Raw genomic sequence first — 15,878 nt, forward strand, 5'->3', positions numbered from 1 at the left:
TTTTCTGTAGTCTGCCTGTTGATGTATTTTCCGTTTGAACTGTGCACAACATGAAGAGACGGAACACTGGCGGCTTGTCACAATGCCCCCCGATGACATCACAATAGCGCTGCTGCCTAGAAAACAAGCTGCGCAGAAGAAGTTGTTCTTTGGGTGGGAGGGTGGGCTAGTGGAAGGAGGGGGCAATCTCTTTTTTTCCCGGGTGGTAGGGGGATGACAGGAGAAGGGAAGCGGGTGGTGAGAAAGGTACAGAGGGCAGGGTTTGGGGGCTGGGAAGGAAAGGGAAAAGATTAGGGTTTGGGGATGATGAAAGGGCTTTCTACGGGTAAGGATGGCAAAGGGTGGCAGTGACGGAAAGTCAGGCAACCTGTCCTGTCCGTCTTTTTGTATCGTGAATTGGAAAGACTGCAAGGGGGAGGGGAGTTGCTTGCGCCCTAAAGGAGGAGTTATTCAGATTCATTGCAGTGGGCGGCGGCTGCAAAACGCACCATTCTTCTTGTTTTTGCTCTGCAAAGCAGCCTTTTCAAGGGTTGGCTTGGGTGACAAAATGTCTTGTGTAGGCGTGGGTTTGTCTCCCTCTCGCTCTCTCTCCCTAAGATGTGTCCGGCATAGGCCAGGGTGCCACTCGAGGCCCAAACCAATTCTGGTTATCGCTTCTCGGCCTTTTGGCTAAGATCAAGTGTAGTATCTGTTCTTATCAGTTTAATATCTGATACGTCCCCTATCTGGGGACCATATATTAAATGGATTTTTAGAACAGGGAGATGGAAAAAGAGCTTGCTCTGTCCACTCCACGCATTGACCTGGTATTGCAGTACCTCCAGGAACGGTGCACCCCTTCTTAACCCAGTTTCCAAAAGCAGAACTCAATTCACCTGATTCATATTAGCCCGATTTAATGAATTGGAAGAAAGCATACGTCTTCATATGCACCTCAATTTGGCCCATTCACTTTTCACACTTCCTCCTTTTGTTTTTTATCTTTCACACTTTTGACTTTCTTTATTCATCCAAATAGCAAACTCATCACCACTCAACCTGACCAACTCGGCTATGTCCCCGTGCTGCAGTTCTCTGTCTTATCTAGATCATTTGCAATTGAATGGAATAGATCCCTTTTGGACAAAGTGGATTCACCTGCTGCTGCAGTGACCACAGGTGTGATAAGATCTAGAATTGGCATCTGGTGCGATCTCTCCGCTTCCACTCCAAAGAAAGTTACCTGTTTATTCCTATCATGCATTGGTTTTTGGGGTTTTCTTTGAGTAATGATGATCTCTTTAGTAGTCTGTTGGCGCCCTCTCCTGGAGGAATAGTTTGCTTGCTCTTGGACATTCTAAAAGAGAGGTCATGATAGACATTGAGCTTCTGAGCTCAATTGGGGACAGTCATGGGTGATGAATGTTTGCAACCTACTGCGAAGCCTCATACCGCAATATAAGGAACGTCAAATACTAAGAAAGGGCGGCCTATGAAAGAATTACTACTTTCAATAAGTACACTTAAACGGCTAATTGGGAATAGAAAAACTGTAAAAAGCCCTCTGAGAAAGCCCCCCTCTAACCTTTGATAGTAAGCTTTTCTGTAGTCTGCCTGTTGATGTATTTTCCGTTTGAACTGTGCACAACATGAAGAGACGGAACACTGGCGGCTTGTCACAATGCCCCCCGATGACATCACAATAGCGCTGCTGCCTAGAAAACAAGCTGCGCAGAAGAAGTTGTTCTTTGGGTGGGAGGGTGGGCTAGTGGAAGGAGGGGGCAATCTCTTTTTTTCCCGGGTGGTAGGGGGATGACAGGAGAAGGGAAGCGGGTGGTGAGAAAGGTACAGAGGGCAGGGTTTGGGGGCTGGGAAGGAAAGGGAAAAGATTAGGGTTTGGGGATGATGAAAGGGCTTTCTACGGGTAAGGATGGCAAAGGGTGGCAGTGACGGAAAGTCAGGCAACCTGTCCTGTCCGTCTTTTTGTATCGTGAATTGGAAAGACTGCAAGGGGGAGGGGAGTTGCTTGCGCCCTAAAGGAGGAGTTATTCAGATTCATTGCAGTGGGCGGCGGCTGCAAAACGCACCATTCTTCTTGTTTTTGCTCTGCAAAGCAGCCTTTTCAAGGGTTGGCTTGGGTGACAAAATGTCTTGTGTAGGCGTGGGTTTGTCTCCCTCTCGCTCTCTCTCCCTAAGATGTGTCCGGCATAGGCCAGGGTGCCACTCGAGGCCCAAACCAATTCTGGTTATCGCTTCTCGGCCTTTTGGCTAAGATCAAGTGTAGTATCTGTTCTTATCAGTTTAATATCTGATACGTCCCCTATCTGGGGACCATATATTAAATGGATTTTTAGAACAGGGAGATGGAAAAAGAGCTTGCTCTGTCCACTCCACGCATTGACCTGGTATTGCAGTACCTCCAGGAACGGTGCACCCCTTCTTAACCCAGTTTCCAAAAGCAGAACTCAATTCACCTGATTCATATTAGCCCGATTTAATGAATTGGAAGAAAGCATACGTCTTCATATGCACCTCAATTTGGCCCATTCACTTTTCACACTTCCTCCTTTTGTTTTTTATCTTTCACACTTTTGACTTTCTTTATTCATCCAAATAGCAAACTCATCACCACTCAACCTGACCAACTCGGCTATGTCCCCGTGCTGCAGTTCTCTGTCTTATCTAGATCATTTGCAATTGAATGGAATAGATCCCTTTTGGACAAAGTGGATTCACCTGCTGCTGCAGTGACCACAGGTGTGATAAGATCTAGAATTGGCATCTGGTGCGATCTCTCCGCTTCCACTCCAAAGAAAGTTACCTGTTTATTCCTATCATGCATTGGTTTTTGGGGTTTTCTTTGAGTAATGATGATCTCTTTAGTAGTCTGTTGGCGCCCTCTCCTGGAGGAATAGTTTGCTTGCTCTTGGACATTCTAAAAGAGAGGTCATGATAGACATTGAGCTTCTGAGCTCAATTGGGGACAGTCATGGGTGATGAATGTTTGCAACCTACTGCGAAGCCTCATACCGCAATATAAGGAACGTCAAATACTAAGAAAGGGCGGCCTATGAAAGAATTACTACTTTCAATAAGTACACTTAAACGGCTAATTGGGAATAGAAAAACTGTAAAAAGCCCTCTGAGAAAGCCCCCCTCTAACCTTTGATAGTAAGCTTTTCTGTAGTCTGCCTGTTGATGTATTTTCCGTTTGAACTGTGCACAACATGAAGAGACGGAACACTGGCGGCTTGTCACAATGCCCCCCGATGACATCACAATAGCGCTGCTGCCTAGAAAACAAGCTGCGCAGAAGAAGTTGTTCTTTGGGTGGGAGGGTGGGCTAGTGGAAGGAGGGGGCAATCTCTTTTTTTCCCGGGTGGTAGGGGGATGACAGGAGAAGGGAAGCGGGTGGTGAGAAAGGTACAGAGGGCAGGGTTTGGGGGCTGGGAAGGAAAGGGAAAAGATTAGGGTTTGGGGATGATGAAAGGGCTTTCTACGGGTAAGGATGGCAAAGGGTGGCAGTGACGGAAAGTCAGGCAACCTGTCCTGTCCGTCTTTTTGTATCGTGAATTGGAAAGACTGCAAGGGGGAGGGGAGTTGCTTGCGCCCTAAAGGAGGAGTTATTCAGATTCATTGCAGTGGGCGGCGGCTGCAAAACGCACCATTCTTCTTGTTTTTGCTCTGCAAAGCAGCCTTTTCAAGGGTTGGCTTGGGTGACAAAATGTCTTGTGTAGGCGTGGGTTTGTCTCCCTCTCGCTCTCTCTCCCTAAGATGTGTCCGGCATAGGCCAGGGTGCCACTCGAGGCCCAAACCAATTCTGGTTATCGCTTCTCGGCCTTTTGGCTAAGATCAAGTGTAGTATCTGTTCTTATCAGTTTAATATCTGATACGTCCCCTATCTGGGGACCATATATTAAATGGATTTTTAGAACAGGGAGATGGAAAAAGAGCTTGCTCTGTCCACTCCACGCATTGACCTGGTATTGCAGTACCTCCAGGAACGGTGCACCCCTTCTTAACCCAGTTTCCAAAAGCAGAACTCAATTCACCTGATTCATATTAGCCCGATTTAATGAATTGGAAGAAAGCATACGTCTTCATATGCACCTCAATTTGGCCCATTCACTTTTCACACTTCCTCCTTTTGTTTTTTATCTTTCACACTTTTGACTTTCTTTATTCATCCAAATAGCAAACTCATCACCACTCAACCTGACCAACTCGGCTATGTCCCCGTGCTGCAGTTCTCTGTCTTATCTAGATCATTTGCAATTGAATGGAATAGATCCCTTTTGGACAAAGTGGATTCACCTGCTGCTGCAGTGACCACAGGTGTGATAAGATCTAGAATTGGCATCTGGTGCGATCTCTCCGCTTCCACTCCAAAGAAAGTTACCTGTTTATTCCTATCATGCATTGGTTTTTGGGGTTTTCTTTGAGTAATGATGATCTCTTTAGTAGTCTGTTGGCGCCCTCTCCTGGAGGAATAGTTTGCTTGCTCTTGGACATTCTAAAAGAGAGGTCATGATAGACATTGAGCTTCTGAGCTCAATTGGGGACAGTCATGGGTGATGAATGTTTGCAACCTACTGCGAAGCCTCATACCGCAATATAAGGAACGTCAAATACTAAGAAAGGGCGGCCTATGAAAGAATTACTACTTTCAATAAGTACACTTAAACGGCTAATTGGGAATAGAAAAACTGTAAAAAGCCCTCTGAGAAAGCCCCCCTCTAACCTTTGATAGTAAGCTTTTCTGTAGTCTGCCTGTTGATGTATTTTCCGTTTGAACTGTGCACAACATGAAGAGACGGAACACTGGCGGCTTGTCACAATGCCCCCCGATGACATCACAATAGCGCTGCTGCCTAGAAAACAAGCTGCGCAGAAGAAGTTGTTCTTTGGGTGGGAGGGTGGGCTAGTGGAAGGAGGGGGCAATCTCTTTTTTTCCCGGGTGGTAGGGGGATGACAGGAGAAGGGAAGCGGGTGGTGAGAAAGGTACAGAGGGCAGGGTTTGGGGGCTGGGAAGGAAAGGGAAAAGATTAGGGTTTGGGGATGATGAAAGGGCTTTCTACGGGTAAGGATGGCAAAGGGTGGCAGTGACGGAAAGTCAGGCAACCTGTCCTGTCCGTCTTTTTGTATCGTGAATTGGAAAGACTGCAAGGGGGAGGGGAGTTGCTTGCGCCCTAAAGGAGGAGTTATTCAGATTCATTGCAGTGGGCGGCGGCTGCAAAACGCACCATTCTTCTTGTTTTTGCTCTGCAAAGCAGCCTTTTCAAGGGTTGGCTTGGGTGACAAAATGTCTTGTGTAGGCGTGGGTTTGTCTCCCTCTCGCTCTCTCTCCCTAAGATGTGTCCGGCATAGGCCAGGGTGCCACTCGAGGCCCAAACCAATTCTGGTTATCGCTTCTCGGCCTTTTGGCTAAGATCAAGTGTAGTATCTGTTCTTATCAGTTTAATATCTGATACGTCCCCTATCTGGGGACCATATATTAAATGGATTTTTAGAACAGGGAGATGGAAAAAGAGCTTGCTCTGTCCACTCCACGCATTGACCTGGTATTGCAGTACCTCCAGGAACGGTGCACCCCTTCTTAACCCAGTTTCCAAAAGCAGAACTCAATTCACCTGATTCATATTAGCCCGATTTAATGAATTGGAAGAAAGCATACGTCTTCATATGCACCTCAATTTGGCCCATTCACTTTTCACACTTCCTCCTTTTGTTTTTTATCTTTCACACTTTTGACTTTCTTTATTCATCCAAATAGCAAACTCATCACCACTCAACCTGACCAACTCGGCTATGTCCCCGTGCTGCAGTTCTCTGTCTTATCTAGATCATTTGCAATTGAATGGAATAGATCCCTTTTGGACAAAGTGGATTCACCTGCTGCTGCAGTGACCACAGGTGTGATAAGATCTAGAATTGGCATCTGGTGCGATCTCTCCGCTTCCACTCCAAAGAAAGTTACCTGTTTATTCCTATCATGCATTGGTTTTTGGGGTTTTCTTTGAGTAATGATGATCTCTTTAGTAGTCTGTTGGCGCCCTCTCCTGGAGGAATAGTTTGCTTGCTCTTGGACATTCTAAAAGAGAGGTCATGATAGACATTGAGCTTCTGAGCTCAATTGGGGACAGTCATGGGTGATGAATGTTTGCAACCTACTGCGAAGCCTCATACCGCAATATAAGGAACGTCAAATACTAAGAAAGGGCGGCCTATGAAAGAATTACTACTTTCAATAAGTACACTTAAACGGCTAATTGGGAATAGAAAAACTGTAAAAAGCCCTCTGAGAAAGCCCCCCTCTAACCTTTGATAGTAAGCTTTTCTGTAGTCTGCCTGTTGATGTATTTTCCGTTTGAACTGTGCACAACATGAAGAGACGGAACACTGGCGGCTTGTCACAATGCCCCCCGATGACATCACAATAGCGCTGCTGCCTAGAAAACAAGCTGCGCAGAAGAAGTTGTTCTTTGGGTGGGAGGGTGGGCTAGTGGAAGGAGGGGGCAATCTCTTTTTTTCCCGGGTGGTAGGGGGATGACAGGAGAAGGGAAGCGGGTGGTGAGAAAGGTACAGAGGGCAGGGTTTGGGGGCTGGGAAGGAAAGGGAAAAGATTAGGGTTTGGGGATGATGAAAGGGCTTTCTACGGGTAAGGATGGCAAAGGGTGGCAGTGACGGAAAGTCAGGCAACCTGTCCTGTCCGTCTTTTTGTATCGTGAATTGGAAAGACTGCAAGGGGGAGGGGAGTTGCTTGCGCCCTAAAGGAGGAGTTATTCAGATTCATTGCAGTGGGCGGCGGCTGCAAAACGCACCATTCTTCTTGTTTTTGCTCTGCAAAGCAGCCTTTTCAAGGGTTGGCTTGGGTGACAAAATGTCTTGTGTAGGCGTGGGTTTGTCTCCCTCTCGCTCTCTCTCCCTAAGATGTGTCCGGCATAGGCCAGGGTGCCACTCGAGGCCCAAACCAATTCTGGTTATCGCTTCTCGGCCTTTTGGCTAAGATCAAGTGTAGTATCTGTTCTTATCAGTTTAATATCTGATACGTCCCCTATCTGGGGACCATATATTAAATGGATTTTTAGAACAGGGAGATGGAAAAAGAGCTTGCTCTGTCCACTCCACGCATTGACCTGGTATTGCAGTACCTCCAGGAACGGTGCACCCCTTCTTAACCCAGTTTCCAAAAGCAGAACTCAATTCACCTGATTCATATTAGCCCGATTTAATGAATTGGAAGAAAGCATACGTCTTCATATGCACCTCAATTTGGCCCATTCACTTTTCACACTTCCTCCTTTTGTTTTTTATCTTTCACACTTTTGACTTTCTTTATTCATCCAAATAGCAAACTCATCACCACTCAACCTGACCAACTCGGCTATGTCCCCGTGCTGCAGTTCTCTGTCTTATCTAGATCATTTGCAATTGAATGGAATAGATCCCTTTTGGACAAAGTGGATTCACCTGCTGCTGCAGTGACCACAGGTGTGATAAGATCTAGAATTGGCATCTGGTGCGATCTCTCCGCTTCCACTCCAAAGAAAGTTACCTGTTTATTCCTATCATGCATTGGTTTTTGGGGTTTTCTTTGAGTAATGATGATCTCTTTAGTAGTCTGTTGGCGCCCTCTCCTGGAGGAATAGTTTGCTTGCTCTTGGACATTCTAAAAGAGAGGTCATGATAGACATTGAGCTTCTGAGCTCAATTGGGGACAGTCATGGGTGATGAATGTTTGCAACCTACTGCGAAGCCTCATACCGCAATATAAGGAACGTCAAATACTAAGAAAGGGCGGCCTATGAAAGAATTACTACTTTCAATAAGTACACTTAAACGGCTAATTGGGAATAGAAAAACTGTAAAAAGCCCTCTGAGAAAGCCCCCCTCTAACCTTTGATAGTAAGCTTTTCTGTAGTCTGCCTGTTGATGTATTTTCCGTTTGAACTGTGCACAACATGAAGAGACGGAACACTGGCGGCTTGTCACAATGCCCCCCGATGACATCACAATAGCGCTGCTGCCTAGAAAACAAGCTGCGCAGAAGAAGTTGTTCTTTGGGTGGGAGGGTGGGCTAGTGGAAGGAGGGGGCAATCTCTTTTTTTCCCGGGTGGTAGGGGGATGACAGGAGAAGGGAAGCGGGTGGTGAGAAAGGTACAGAGGGCAGGGTTTGGGGGCTGGGAAGGAAAGGGAAAAGATTAGGGTTTGGGGATGATGAAAGGGCTTTCTACGGGTAAGGATGGCAAAGGGTGGCAGTGACGGAAAGTCAGGCAACCTGTCCTGTCCGTCTTTTTGTATCGTGAATTGGAAAGACTGCAAGGGGGAGGGGAGTTGCTTGCGCCCTAAAGGAGGAGTTATTCAGATTCATTGCAGTGGGCGGCGGCTGCAAAACGCACCATTCTTCTTGTTTTTGCTCTGCAAAGCAGCCTTTTCAAGGGTTGGCTTGGGTGACAAAATGTCTTGTGTAGGCGTGGGTTTGTCTCCCTCTCGCTCTCTCTCCCTAAGATGTGTCCGGCATAGGCCAGGGTGCCACTCGAGGCCCAAACCAATTCTGGTTATCGCTTCTCGGCCTTTTGGCTAAGATCAAGTGTAGTATCTGTTCTTATCAGTTTAATATCTGATACGTCCCCTATCTGGGGACCATATATTAAATGGATTTTTAGAACAGGGAGATGGAAAAAGAGCTTGCTCTGTCCACTCCACGCATTGACCTGGTATTGCAGTACCTCCAGGAACGGTGCACCCCTTCTTAACCCAGTTTCCAAAAGCAGAACTCAATTCACCTGATTCATATTAGCCCGATTTAATGAATTGGAAGAAAGCATACGTCTTCATATGCACCTCAATTTGGCCCATTCACTTTTCACACTTCCTCCTTTTGTTTTTTATCTTTCACACTTTTGACTTTCTTTATTCATCCAAATAGCAAACTCATCACCACTCAACCTGACCAACTCGGCTATGTCCCCGTGCTGCAGTTCTCTGTCTTATCTAGATCATTTGCAATTGAATGGAATAGATCCCTTTTGGACAAAGTGGATTCACCTGCTGCTGCAGTGACCACAGGTGTGATAAGATCTAGAATTGGCATCTGGTGCGATCTCTCCGCTTCCACTCCAAAGAAAGTTACCTGTTTATTCCTATCATGCATTGGTTTTTGGGGTTTTCTTTGAGTAATGATGATCTCTTTAGTAGTCTGTTGGCGCCCTCTCCTGGAGGAATAGTTTGCTTGCTCTTGGACATTCTAAAAGAGAGGTCATGATAGACATTGAGCTTCTGAGCTCAATTGGGGACAGTCATGGGTGATGAATGTTTGCAACCTACTGCGAAGCCTCATACCGCAATATAAGGAACGTCAAATACTAAGAAAGGGCGGCCTATGAAAGAATTACTACTTTCAATAAGTACACTTAAACGGCTAATTGGGAATAGAAAAACTGTAAAAAGCCCTCTGAGAAAGCCCCCCTCTAACCTTTGATAGTAAGCTTTTCTGTAGTCTGCCTGTTGATGTATTTTCCGTTTGAACTGTGCACAACATGAAGAGACGGAACACTGGCGGCTTGTCACAATGCCCCCCGATGACATCACAATAGCGCTGCTGCCTAGAAAACAAGCTGCGCAGAAGAAGTTGTTCTTTGGGTGGGAGGGTGGGCTAGTGGAAGGAGGGGGCAATCTCTTTTTTTCCCGGGTGGTAGGGGGATGACAGGAGAAGGGAAGCGGGTGGTGAGAAAGGTACAGAGGGCAGGGTTTGGGGGCTGGGAAGGAAAGGGAAAAGATTAGGGTTTGGGGATGATGAAAGGGCTTTCTACGGGTAAGGATGGCAAAGGGTGGCAGTGACGGAAAGTCAGGCAACCTGTCCTGTCCGTCTTTTTGTATCGTGAATTGGAAAGACTGCAAGGGGGAGGGGAGTTGCTTGCGCCCTAAAGGAGGAGTTATTCAGATTCATTGCAGTGGGCGGCGGCTGCAAAACGCACCATTCTTCTTGTTTTTGCTCTGCAAAGCAGCCTTTTCAAGGGTTGGCTTGGGTGACAAAATGTCTTGTGTAGGCGTGGGTTTGTCTCCCTCTCGCTCTCTCTCCCTAAGATGTGTCCGGCATAGGCCAGGGTGCCACTCGAGGCCCAAACCAATTCTGGTTATCGCTTCTCGGCCTTTTGGCTAAGATCAAGTGTAGTATCTGTTCTTATCAGTTTAATATCTGATACGTCCCCTATCTGGGGACCATATATTAAATGGATTTTTAGAACAGGGAGATGGAAAAAGAGCTTGCTCTGTCCACTCCACGCATTGACCTGGTATTGCAGTACCTCCAGGAACGGTGCACCCCTTCTTAACCCAGTTTCCAAAAGCAGAACTCAATTCACCTGATTCATATTAGCCCGATTTAATGAATTGGAAGAAAGCATACGTCTTCATATGCACCTCAATTTGGCCCATTCACTTTTCACACTTCCTCCTTTTGTTTTTTATCTTTCACACTTTTGACTTTCTTTATTCATCCAAATAGCAAACTCATCACCACTCAACCTGACCAACTCGGCTATGTCCCCGTGCTGCAGTTCTCTGTCTTATCTAGATCATTTGCAATTGAATGGAATAGATCCCTTTTGGACAAAGTGGATTCACCTGCTGCTGCAGTGACCACAGGTGTGATAAGATCTAGAATTGGCATCTGGTGCGATCTCTCCGCTTCCACTCCAAAGAAAGTTACCTGTTTATTCCTATCATGCATTGGTTTTTGGGGTTTTCTTTGAGTAATGATGATCTCTTTAGTAGTCTGTTGGCGCCCTCTCCTGGAGGAATAGTTTGCTTGCTCTTGGACATTCTAAAAGAGAGGTCATGATAGACATTGAGCTTCTGAGCTCAATTGGGGACAGTCATGGGTGATGAATGTTTGCAACCTACTGCGAAGCCTCATACCGCAATATAAGGAACGTCAAATACTAAGAAAGGGCGGCCTATGAAAGAATTACTACTTTCAATAAGTACACTTAAACGGCTAATTGGGAATAGAAAAACTGTAAAAAGCCCTCTGAGAAAGCCCCCCTCTAACCTTTGATAGTAAGCTTTTCTGTAGTCTGCCTGTTGATGTATTTTCCGTTTGAACTGTGCACAACATGAAGAGACGGAACACTGGCGGCTTGTCACAATGCCCCCCGATGACATCACAATAGCGCTGCTGCCTAGAAAACAAGCTGCGCAGAAGAAGTTGTTCTTTGGGTGGGAGGGTGGGCTAGTGGAAGGAGGGGGCAATCTCTTTTTTTCCCGGGTGGTAGGGGGATGACAGGAGAAGGGAAGCGGGTGGTGAGAAAGGTACAGAGGGCAGGGTTTGGGGGCTGGGAAGGAAAGGGAAAAGATTAGGGTTTGGGGATGATGAAAGGGCTTTCTACGGGTAAGGATGGCAAAGGGTGGCAGTGACGGAAAGTCAGGCAACCTGTCCTGTCCGTCTTTTTGTATCGTGAATTGGAAAGACTGCAAGGGGGAGGGGAGTTGCTTGCGCCCTAAAGGAGGAGTTATTCAGATTCATTGCAGTGGGCGGCGGCTGCAAAACGCACCATTCTTCTTGTTTTTGCTCTGCAAAGCAGCCTTTTCAAGGGTTGGCTTGGGTGACAAAATGTCTTGTGTAGGCGTGGGTTTGTCTCCCTCTCGCTCTCTCTCCCTAAGATGTGTCCGGCATAGGCCAGGGTGCCACTCGAGGCCCAAACCAATTCTGGTTATCGCTTCTCGGCCTTTTGGCTAAGATCAAGTGTAGTATCTGTTCTTATCAGTTTAATATCTGATACGTCCCCTATCTGGGGACCATATATTAAATGGATTTTTAGAACAGGGAGATGGAAAAAGAGCTTGCTCTGTCCACTCCACGCATTGACCTGGTATTGCAGTACCTCCAGGAACGGTGCACCCCTTCTTAACCCAGTTTCCAAAAGCAGAACTCAATTCACCTGATTCATATTAGCCCGATTTAATGAATTGGAAGAAAGCATACGTCTTCATATGCACCTCAATTTGGCCCATTCACTTTTCACACTTCCTCCTTTTGTTTTTTATCTTTCACACTTTTGACTTTCTTTATTCATCCAAATAGCAAACTCATCACCACTCAACCTGACCAACTCGGCTATGTCCCCGTGCTGCAGTTCTCTGTCTTATCTAGATCATTTGCAATTGAATAGAATAGATCCCTTTTGGACAAAGTGGATTCACCTGCTGCTGCAGTGACCACAGGTGTGATAAGATCTAGAATTGGCATCTGGTGCGATCTCTCCGCTTCCACTCCAAAGAAAGTTACCTGTTTATTCCTATCATGCATTGGTTTTTGGGGTTTTCTTTGAGTAATGATGATCTCTTTAGTAGTCTGTTGGCGCCCTCTCCTGGAGGAATAGTTTGCTTGCTCTTGGACATTCTAAAAGAGAGGTCATGATAGACATTGAGCTTCTGAGCTCAATTGGGGACAGTCATGGGTGATGAATGTTTGCAACCTACTGCGAAGCCTCATACCGCAATATAAGGAACGTCAAATACTAAGAAAGGGCGGCCTATGAAAGAATTACTACTTTCAATAAGTACACTTAAACGGCTAATTGGGAATAGAAAAACTGTAAAAAGCCCTCTGAGAAAGCCCCCCTCTAACCTTTGATAGTAAGCTTTTCTGTAGTCTGCCTGTTGATGTATTTTCCGTTTGAACTGTGCACAACATGAAGAGACGGAACACTGGCGGCTTGTCACAATGCCCCCCGATGACATCACAATAGCGCTGCTGCCTAGAAAACAAGCTGCGCAGAAGAAGTTGTTCTTTGGGTGGGAGGGTGGGCTAGTGGAAGGAGGGGGCAATCTCTTTTTTTCCCGGGTGGTAGGGGGATGACAGGAGAAGGGAAGCGGGTGGTGAGAAAGGTACAGAGGGCAGGGTTTGGGGGCTGGGAAGGAAAGGGAAAAGATTAGGGTTTGGGGATGATGAAAGGGCTTTCTACGGGTAAGGATGGCAAAGGGTGGCAGTGACGGAAAGTCAGGCAACCTGTCCTGTCCGTCTTTTTGTATCGTGAATTGGAAAGACTGCAAGGGGGAGGGGAGTTGCTTGCGCCCTAAAGGAGGAGTTATTCAGATTCATTGCAGTGGGCGGCGGCTGCAAAACGCACCATTCTTCTTGTTTTTGCTCTGCAAAGCAGCCTTTTCAAGGGTTGGCTTGGGTGACAAAATGTCTTGTGTAGGCGTGGGTTTGTCTCCCTCTCGCTCTCTCTCCCTAAGATGTGTCCGGCATAGGCCAGGGTGCCACTCGAGGCCCAAACCAATTCTGGTTATCGCTTCTCGGCCTTTTGGCTAAGATCAAGTGTAGTATCTGTTCTTATCAGTTTAATATCTGATACGTCCCCTATCTGGGGACCATATATTAAATGGATTTTTAGAACAGGGAGATGGAAAAAGAGCTTGCTCTGTCCACTCCACGCATTGACCTGGTATTGCAGTACCTCCAGGAACGGTGCACCCCTTCTTAACCCAGTTTCCAAAAGCAGAACTCAATTCACCTGATTCATATTAGCCCGATTTAATGAATTGGAAGAAAGCATACGTCTTCATATGCACCTCAATTTGGCCCATTCACTTTTCACACTTCCTCCTTTTGTTTTTTATCTTTCACACTTTTGACTTTCTTTATTCATCCAAATAGCAAACTCATCACCACTCAACCTGACCAACTCGGCTATGTCCCCGTGCTGCAGTTCTCTGTCTTATCTAGATCATTTGCAATTGAATGGAATAGATCCCTTTTGGACAAAGTGGATTCACCTGCTGCTGCAGTGACCACAGGTGTGATAAGATCTAGAATTGGCATCTGGTGCGATCTCTCCGCTTCCACTCCAAAGAAAGTTACCTGTTTATTCCTATCATGCATTGGTTTTTGGGGTTTTCTTTGAGTAATGATGATCTCTTTAGTAGTCTGTTGGCGCCCTCTCCTGGAGGAATAGTTTGCTTGCTCTTGGACATTCTAAAAGAGAGGTCATGATAGACATTGAGCTTCTGAGCTCAATTGGGGACAGTCATGGGTGATGAATGTTTGCAACCTACTGCGAAGCCTCATACCGCAATATAAGGAACGTCAAATACTAAGAAAGGGCGGCCTATGAAAGAATTACTACTTTCAATAAGTACACTTAAACGGCTAATTGGGAATAGAAAAACTGTAAAAAGCCCTCTGAGAAAGCCCCCCTCTAACCTTTGATAGTAAGCTTTTCTGTAGTCTGCCTGTTGATGTATTTTCCGTTTGAACTGTGCACAACATGAAGAGACGGAACACTGGCGGCTTGTCACAATGCCCCCCGATGACATCACAATAGCGCTGCTGCCTAGAAAACAAGCTGCGCAGAAGAAGTTGTTCTTTGGGTGGGAGGGTGGGCTAGTGGAAGGAGGGGGCAATCTCTTTTTTTCCCGGGTGGTAGGGGGATGACAGGAGAAGGGAAGCGGGTGGTGAGAAAGGTACAGAGGGCAGGGTTTGGGGGCTGGGAAGGAAAGGGAAAAGATTAGGGTTTGGGGATGATGAAAGGGCTTTCTACGGGTAAGGATGGCAAAGGGTGGCAGTGACGGAAAGTCAGGCAACCTGTCCTGTCCGTCTTTTTGTATCGTGAATTGGAAAGACTGCAAGGGGGAGGGGAGTTGCTTGCGCCCTAAAGGAGGAGTTATTCAGATTCATTGCAGTGGGCGGCGGCTGCAAAACGCACCATTCTTCTTGTTTTTGCTCTGCAAAGCAGCCTTTTCAAGGGTTGGCTTGGGTGACAAAATGTCTTGTGTAGGCGTGGGTTTGTCTCCCTCTCGCTCTCTCTCCCTAAGATGTGTCCGGCATAGGCCAGGGTGCCACTCGAGGCCCAAACCAATTCTGGTTATCGCTTCTCGGCCTTTTGGCTAAGATCAAGTGTAGTATCTGTTCTTATCAGTTTAATATCTGATACGTCCCCTATCTGGGGACCATATATTAAATGGATTTTTAGAACAGGGAGATGGAAAAAGAGCTTGCTCTGTCCACTCCACGCATTGACCTGGTATTGCAGTACCTCCAGGAACGGTGCACCCCTTCTTAACCCAGTTTCCAAAAGCAGAACTCAATTCACCTGATTCATATTAGCCCGATTTAATGAATTGGAAGAAAGCATACGTCTTCATATGCACCTCAATTTGGCCCATTCACTTTTCACACTTCCTCCTTTTGTTTTTTATCTTTCACACTTTTGACTTTCTTTATTCATCCAAATAGCAAACTCATCACCACTCAACCTGACCAACTCGGCTATGTCCCCGTGCTGCAGTTCTCTGTCTTATCTAGATCATTTGCAATTGAATGGAATAGATCCCTTTTGGACAAAGTGGATTCACCTGCTGCTGCAGTGACCACAGGTGTGATAAGATCTAGAATTGGCATCTGGTGCGATCTCTCCGCTTCCACTCCAAAGAAAGTTACCTGTTTATTCCTATCATGCATTGGTTTTTGGGGTTTTCTTTGAGTAATGATGATCTCTTTAGTAGTCTGTTGGCGCCCTCTCCTGGAGGAATAGTTTGCTTGCTCTTGGACATTCTAAAAGAGAGGTCATGATAGACATTGAGCTTCTGAGCTCAATTGGGGACAGTCATGGGTGATGAATGTTTGCAACCTACTGCGAAGCCTCATACCGCAATATAAGGAACGTCAAATACTAAGAAAGGGCGGCCTATGAAAGAATTACTACTTTCAATAAGTACACTTAAACGGCTAATTGGGAATAGAAAAACTGTAAAAAGCCCTCTGAGAAAGCCCCCCTCTAACCTTTGATAGTAAGCTTTTCTGTAGTCTGCCTGTTGATGTATTTTCCGTTTGAACTGTGCACAACATGAAGAGACGGAACACTGGCGGCTTGTCACAATGCCCCCCGATGACA

General features: G+C 46.3%; 10 non-coding genes across 10 annotated transcripts; all 10 read left to right on the forward strand.

Annotated features, from left to right (window-relative positions):
- Positions 1-649: 649 nt before the first annotated feature.
- On the forward strand, positions 650-840 carry LOC142252162 (U2 spliceosomal RNA). The gene has a single exon (XR_012725552.1). It is a non-coding gene; the product is annotated as a U2 spliceosomal RNA (small nuclear RNA).
- A 1,387-nt stretch (positions 841-2,227) lies between these two features.
- Positions 2,228-2,418, forward strand: LOC142252163 (U2 spliceosomal RNA). The gene has a single exon (XR_012725553.1). It is a non-coding gene; the product is annotated as a U2 spliceosomal RNA (small nuclear RNA).
- A 1,387-nt stretch (positions 2,419-3,805) lies between these two features.
- LOC142252164 (U2 spliceosomal RNA) lies at positions 3,806-3,996 on the forward strand. The gene has a single exon (XR_012725554.1). It is a non-coding gene; the product is annotated as a U2 spliceosomal RNA (small nuclear RNA).
- A 1,387-nt stretch (positions 3,997-5,383) lies between these two features.
- LOC142252165 (U2 spliceosomal RNA) lies at positions 5,384-5,574 on the forward strand. Its single transcript, XR_012725555.1, has one exon. It is a non-coding gene; the product is annotated as a U2 spliceosomal RNA (small nuclear RNA).
- A 1,387-nt stretch (positions 5,575-6,961) lies between these two features.
- Positions 6,962-7,152, forward strand: LOC142252166 (U2 spliceosomal RNA). Its single transcript, XR_012725556.1, has one exon. It is a non-coding gene; the product is annotated as a U2 spliceosomal RNA (small nuclear RNA).
- A 1,387-nt stretch (positions 7,153-8,539) lies between these two features.
- LOC142252168 (U2 spliceosomal RNA) lies at positions 8,540-8,730 on the forward strand. The gene has a single exon (XR_012725558.1). It is a non-coding gene; the product is annotated as a U2 spliceosomal RNA (small nuclear RNA).
- A 1,387-nt stretch (positions 8,731-10,117) lies between these two features.
- LOC142252169 (U2 spliceosomal RNA) lies at positions 10,118-10,308 on the forward strand. The gene has a single exon (XR_012725559.1). It is a non-coding gene; the product is annotated as a U2 spliceosomal RNA (small nuclear RNA).
- Positions 10,309-11,695: 1,387 nt separating this feature from the next.
- On the forward strand, positions 11,696-11,886 carry LOC142252170 (U2 spliceosomal RNA). Its single transcript, XR_012725560.1, has one exon. It is a non-coding gene; the product is annotated as a U2 spliceosomal RNA (small nuclear RNA).
- Positions 11,887-13,273: 1,387 nt separating this feature from the next.
- LOC142252172 (U2 spliceosomal RNA) lies at positions 13,274-13,464 on the forward strand. Its single transcript, XR_012725561.1, has one exon. It is a non-coding gene; the product is annotated as a U2 spliceosomal RNA (small nuclear RNA).
- A 1,387-nt stretch (positions 13,465-14,851) lies between these two features.
- On the forward strand, positions 14,852-15,042 carry LOC142252173 (U2 spliceosomal RNA). The gene has a single exon (XR_012725562.1). It is a non-coding gene; the product is annotated as a U2 spliceosomal RNA (small nuclear RNA).
- The last annotated feature ends 836 nt before the right edge of the window (positions 15,043-15,878 follow it).

Source organism: Anomaloglossus baeobatrachus, chromosome 9, assembly GCF_048569485.1.
Source record: "Anomaloglossus baeobatrachus isolate aAnoBae1 chromosome 9, aAnoBae1.hap1, whole genome shotgun sequence".
Lineage (NCBI taxonomy): Eukaryota > Metazoa > Chordata > Amphibia > Anura > Aromobatidae > Anomaloglossus > Anomaloglossus baeobatrachus.